Below are 7,108 nucleotides of genomic sequence, written 5' to 3' on the forward strand. Positions count from 1 at the left end.
CCTTTATAGAAGATTTGTACTATTTGAAAAGTATCTAATCCGTGTTGAGGACATCCTCTCAACATCCTTCCGAATCTTGTCCACGCCTCATATAATGTTTCATTTGGCTTTTGCGCGAACGTAACAATTTCTCCTTGAAGTCTCACGGCTTTGGATGCCGGAAAGAATCGTTTAAGAAATTTTTCAACTAAAACATCCCATGTGTCAATCGCCCCTTCAGGTAACGATTCTAACCAATCTTTGGTTTCTCCCTTTAAAGTCCAGGGAAATAACATGAGATAGATTTGTTCGTCTTCCACTTCTCGGATTTTGAAAAGTGTACAGATCCTATTAAACGTACGAAGATGTTCGTTTGGGTCTTCATTCGGCGTACCACTATATTGGCACTGATTAGTTACCATGTGTAGAATTTGTCCTTTAATTTCATAATCTGGAGCATTAACTTCTGGTTTAATAATGGCGTGACCTTGGCCCGTGCGTGTGGCTCTCATTCGATCTTCCATACTTAGAGGTTCCAGATTTTCCATAATTGAATTTGTTGTATCCGAATCACTAGAGGATTCTGATTTAATGGTTTGTGGCTCAGGAGGAATAATTAGTGGTTCAGGATCTTGGAATTGTCCTTGAATATGCTCCGGGTTCTTAATTGTGAAGTCGGGTTCAAAAAAATGGATTATCGGAAATTTGAACTAAAGTACTTGGTCTACTGGATGACGATTCTAAAGAGAAATCAACGGCGGTTATATTTGTTAAATGTCTTGATCTAGTTACAGGTGGTGAACGTACAAAAGGTGGTGAACGTCTTGCTCGGTGCATTCACTGAATATCCTATTAGTTTTTAAAAGGAAAGAAAAATTATAATAAGTTATCCAATCAATAGACTTTTCTGATTTTGCCAACGTTTCGAATAGCCAAAAGATGCAGCAGAGGGGCAGGATTCGTTTGGTCTCAATATAATTGAGGACTGTTTGGCTCCAATAACCCGGTCCACGTACAAATCCAACTATTACTACGAACCAGAAAATTTTGATGTCTATTAATTTAACCACTTAAAATAAATTTTCGTAATTTTAAGAAATTTAGATAAGAAGTAGAATAAAAATCTATGTCCTAAAACTAGAATAGCGAGAAATAAGAGAGAAAAAGAGTGCGTCGGAAAAAAAAAATTGAAAAATAAAAATGGTTGAAAAAAATAAAAGGTCGAAAAATAAGAAAATTGTAGCGCGTCTAAAATTAAAAAGGGATTCTAAACGAAAAACGGGAATTACTTAAAAGGATACTAAAATTTTAACACGGTGATAAGGCTAAAAAGGAACATATATTTCATAGCAAAATCCCCCAAGAAAGACAAGATTTTAGTTGCAATTGTTCCATTTTCAAGTAATATTCGTTTATTTTAAATAAGTGCGAAGACAAAAGGCGAAAACGACGAATTGAAGACACAAAGGTCCAAAAAGCTCAAAAGTACAAGATACAATCAAAAAGGTTCAAATTATTGATGAAGAACGTCTAAAAATGACAAGAGTACAAGTTACAAAACGCAAAGTACACGATATAAAATTGTACGAAAGGACGTTCGAAAATCCGGAACCAGGACATGAACCAACTCTCAACGCTCGACGCAACGGTGTAAAAATTACGAGTCAACTATGCACAAGAATAAAATATAATATTTAAATAAATCATAATAAGAATAATATTAAATAATAAAAAGTTGTTAATTGAGCATAGTTCAGGGGTCGTAAATGAAAATTCAATTTACAATTTAGCCTATAAATGGAACGATTGTAACGATGAGGAGGGAGATTTTTTTTCGATCTTTTTTTCTTTCTATCTTTTTTCTTATTTTTCTATATCAAATATCAATATCTATATTTATAATTCTCTATCATAATGTTAATGTAATCAGATATAACAATAATCTTAATTTTAATTTTAAATTATGATAATAATAAGATTTATGATAGAGATCGTTTGAGTGTGTAAGTCGAAATTCTGTCCGTGTAACGCTACGCTATTTTTAATCATTGTAAGTTATGTTCAACCTTTTTACATTAATGTCTCGTAGCTAAGTTATTATTATGCTTATTTAAAACGAAGTAATCATGATGTTGGGCTAATTACTAAAATTGGGTAATTGGGCTTTGGACCATAATTAAGGTTTGGGCAAAAGACCGACACTTGTGGAAATTGGATTATTGACTATTAATAGATGGGGGGTATTGTCTAATTGAGTGACAACTCATTGGAGTCTGTCGAACCTATCTTCAAATTAATTATCCTAATAATTAATAATGATTATGGTTGTCCTATTTAGTGACGTTCATATGGAATCTGTTATAATCATTTAATTAATCAATTGGGTTGGGTAATTGATTATTCATTCTGATCAAGTGGATGAATTAATATTCATAGACTAATTAAAACAGGGGTGGATTACATACAGTGATAACTGGTGTAATTATTGACAGAAGTGATAACTGCGTCACAGTTTAAATCCTTAATTAGTTGGAATATTTGACTTCGGGTATAAGGGTAATTTGACGAGGATACTCGCACTTTATATTTATGACCGATGGACTATTATGGACAAAAACCAGATAGACGTATCAAATAAACCAGGACAAAGGACAATTAACCCATGGTAATAAATTAAAATCAACACGTCAAACATCATGATTACGGAAGTTTAAATAAGCATAATTCTTTTATTATATTTCTCATCGTATCTTTATTTACTGTCATTTTATTACTCGCAATTTTATTTACTGTCATTTTATTTATCGCAATTTATTTTACGCACTTTAATTTTTGTCATTTATTTTTACGCTTAAAATCGACAAACCGGTCATTAAACGGTAAAACCCCCATTTTATAATAATACTACTACTTATTTATATATATATTTTTACAAATAAACTTAATAATATAGCGTTAACTTCACCAGCTCCCTGTGGAACGAACCGGACTTACTAAAAACTACACTACTCTACGATTAGGTACACTGCCTATAGTGTTGTAGCAAGGTTTAGGTATATCCCATCCGTAAATTAATAAAACTTGTGTCATATTTTGTAGTATTTTGTATTAAAAATAATACTATTTCGTACCCTCACGCTACATCATCAAGTTTTTGGCGCCGCTGCCGGGGAGCGCTAAAACGCTATATTTTTAATTATAATAATATTGAAATAAAATATAATAATATAATAATATTGAAATAGAATATAATAATATAATAATATTGAAATAGAATATAATAATATAAAAATATTTAAGAATCTTTACGTAAATTTTTAAAAAAAAAGTCGTATTTATTAAATACTTCAGGGGTATATTATGTAACTTATAATTAATAATTGCTATCATGTCGCTTTCATGTGAATAGTAAATTAATTAATTTATTTTCATTTACTATTCATGAATAGTAAATGAATTAAAAAAAAAAAAAATTTGAAAAAAAAAAAAAAAAAAAAAAAAAAAAAATTTCGTTTTAAAAAAAAAAAAAAAAAAAAAAAAAAAAAAAAAAAAAAAAAAATTGTGTAAAAAAAAAAAAAAAAAAAAAAATCGTTTTTTTTTAAAAGAAAAAAAAATCGTTTAAAAAAAAAAAAAAAAAAAAAAAATTTGAAAAAAAAAAAAAAAAAAAAAAAAAAAAACGTAAAAAAAAAAAAAAAAAAAAAAAAAAACAAAAACGTAAAAAAAAAAAAAAAAAAAAACGCAAAAAAAAAAAAAAAAAAAAAAAAAAAAAAAAAATTTATTAAAAAAAAAATATATATATTTTTAAAATTTTGTCTATAAAAAAAAAATGTTTTTTTTTTTTAGTTTTATTACCTTTAGATTTTTAGACTATAGTCGCAACTTTTAGTATTAAGTTTAGTTTTGCCATAGTTATTTTTACTTCTAGAATTTTTAGGCTTTGCCGTAAAATCCCTTAAGTGCTTATTCCTTAGACTAAGTTTTAGGTGCTTTAGAATTTTACGACGCCGTATTTCGCACTACTTTCTTATTTTTATTTTTCGACGCCTATTTTTCGACCTTTTATTTTTCGACATTTTTCGACGCGCAATCTATTTCTTTCTTATTTCTCGCCATTCTAGTTTTTAGGACTTAGAATTTTTTTCTACTTCTTCTCTAAATTTCTTAAAATTACGAAAATTTATTTTAAGTGGTTAAATTGATAGACATCAAAATTTTCTGGTTCGTAGTAATAGTTGGATTTGTACGTGGACCGGGTTATTGGAGCCAAACAGTCCTCAATTATATTGAGACCAAACGAATCCTGCCCCTCTGCTGCATCTTTTGGCTATTCGAAACGTGGGCAAAATCAGAAAAGTCTATTGGTTGGATAACTTATTATAATTTTTCTTTCCTTTTTAAAACTAATAGGATATTCAGTGAATGCACCGAGCAAGACGTTCACCACCTTTTGTACGTTCACCACCTGTAACTCGATCAAGACATCGTTTAACAAATATAGCTGCCGTTGATTTTTCTTTAGACTCGTCATCAAGTCGACCGAGTACTTCAACTCAAATTTCCGATAATCCAGTTTTTGAAACCAATATCACAATTGAGAATCCGGAGAATACTCAGGGACAATTCCGAGACCCTGATCCATTAATTATTCCTCCGGAACCACCAATCATTCAAACAGAGATTGTTGAGGAAGAAACCATTAAATCAGAAACCTCTAGTGATTCAGATACAACACTTCCAATCATGGAAAATCTAGAACCTCTAAGTATGGAAGAACGAATGAGAGCTAAGCGCACTGGCCAAGGTCACGCCATTATTAAGCCAGAAGTTAATGCGCCAGATTATGAAATCAAAGGACAAATTCTACACATGGTAACTAACCAATGCCAATTCAGTGGTGCACCGAATGAAGATCCTAACGAACACCTTCGTACGTTTAAAAGAATTTGTACACTATTCAAAATCCGAGAAGTGGAAGATGAGCAGATCTATCTCATGTTGTTTCCCTGGACTTTAAAGGGAGAAGCCAAAGATTGGTTAGAATCGTTACCTGAAGGGGCGATTGACACATGGGATGTTTTAGTTGAAAAATTTCTTAAACGATTCTTTCCGGCATCCAAAGCCGTGAGACTTCAAGGAGAAATTGTTACGTTCGCGCAAAAGCCAAATGAAACATTATATGAGGCGTGGACAAGATTCGGAAGGATGTTGAGAGGATGTCCTCAACACGGATTAGATACTTTTCAAATAGTACAAATCTTCTATAAAGGCGTAGACATCGCCACACGAAAAGACATCGACATAACCGCTGGTGGATCCATTATGAAGAAAACCGCAACTGAAGCTTACAAAATTATTGATAACACAGCCTCCCACTCGCATGAGTGGCACCAAGAAAAAGATATCTTTCGATCATCTAAAGCGGCTAGAGCCGATTCTAGCCCTGACTTTGATTCCGTTTCCGCAAAAATAGATGCTTTTGAAAGACGAATGGAAAAGATGAATAAAGATATTCACGCAATACGAATCAGTTGTGAGCAATGCGGTGGACCACACTTATTGAAAGATTGTCACATTGAACCAACGATGGAACAACGAGAGAATGTTTCCTATATGAACCAAAGGCCTGGAAATAATTATCAAAATAATTATCAACCGCCAAGGCTAAACTTAAATCGAAATCAAAACATTCTTTACAATCCAAAAGGACCCGAAAGTAACTGGTATAACCAACAAGGTCCGAATAACCAACCAACTCAAAACAACACTTTCAATCAACTAAGACCTGGGTTGTATAAACCACCACAACAAACCGAAGAGAAAAAGTCAAATCTGGAAGAAGTGGTATTTAAGCTAGTTGAATCTCAAACACAATTTATTGAAACTCAAACCCAAACGAACGAGAGGTTTGATCAGTCATTAAGAACTCAACAAGCTTCCATTTTGAATCTAGAAAAACACGTAGGTACTCTTGCTAGCATGATGAGTGAGAGGGAACAAGGAAAGCTACCGAGTAATACTGAAGCAAATCCTCGGAATGAGAATGTTAACATGGTTTCAACAAATTCTGAAAAACCAGCTTCGGAAGATGGAAAGGTTTTAGATGAGAGTAAAAATGAAGAAGTTACACCACCACCACCCGAGTATGTAAAGCCAGTGGTGGCACCATACAAACCACCCATCCCGTTTCCAAGAAAAGGAGTTGAGTATGAGCAAGTGATAGGTAATAAAGATTGTGATACCTCTGGAAAGAAGAAGAAGAAAAAGAATAAGAAAGTGCAAGAAACAAAAGCCGTAAATATAAACCCGGTGAAGACAGTTCCACCAAAACCTCCACCTAGGGTAGGTGATCCGGGTGAATTTATTGTTCCTTGTCTACTTAGTGATTGTGTCATGTATGATGCACTAGCAGATTTAGGTGCAAGTGTAAGTGTTATGCCTCTTTCCTTATATAAGAGATTAGGTGTAGGTAAGTTAAGTGCAACGGATATGAGTGTTCGACTCTTTGATCAAACCATTAAGCACCCAGTTGGAATTGCTGACAACTTACCCGTTCAAGTAGGCAATTTAACCTTTCTAGTCGAATTTATTGTCATTGACATAGAAGAGGACCCAAACGTTCCTCTAATTTTAGGTCGACCATTCTTTGCGTCCACCGGGGCGTTATTTGTTGTAGGAAATGGAAGAATGACACTTAAAAGTGATAACAAATCAATCACCTTTATGATTCGAAAGTCTAAATCTCCACCAACTAAAACCGTTGAACCAGTAAAAACGATTGGTAATAACCATGTTGTTTTACCAACTCCAACGGTAGTGCTTAGCAATAATAAAACGCCTAAGTGTGGGGAAAATGAAGTAAAACCTAATGATGACTTGATAATAAAGAACCCCGTTGTTGATACGAAATTAAATGACCCCGTTATTAACAGTTCAATGAAGAAACTTTTTAAACGGGCTATCGATGCTAGAAGTAAGGGGAACTTTAAGTTATGTAACCGGTTAGTATCCAATCTGTCGCCTAAAGAAAAGGCGAAACTAGTTGAATTTTGGGATATTACGGAAGAAGCCGGGCACTGGCTTAAAGAAAAAGTCACAGATAGGCAAGTTGATTATGGACCAAAAGAAATTG

This window comes from Rutidosis leptorrhynchoides, chromosome 8, assembly GCF_046630445.1.
Source record: "Rutidosis leptorrhynchoides isolate AG116_Rl617_1_P2 chromosome 8, CSIRO_AGI_Rlap_v1, whole genome shotgun sequence".
NCBI lineage: Eukaryota > Viridiplantae > Streptophyta > Magnoliopsida > Asterales > Asteraceae > Rutidosis > Rutidosis leptorrhynchoides.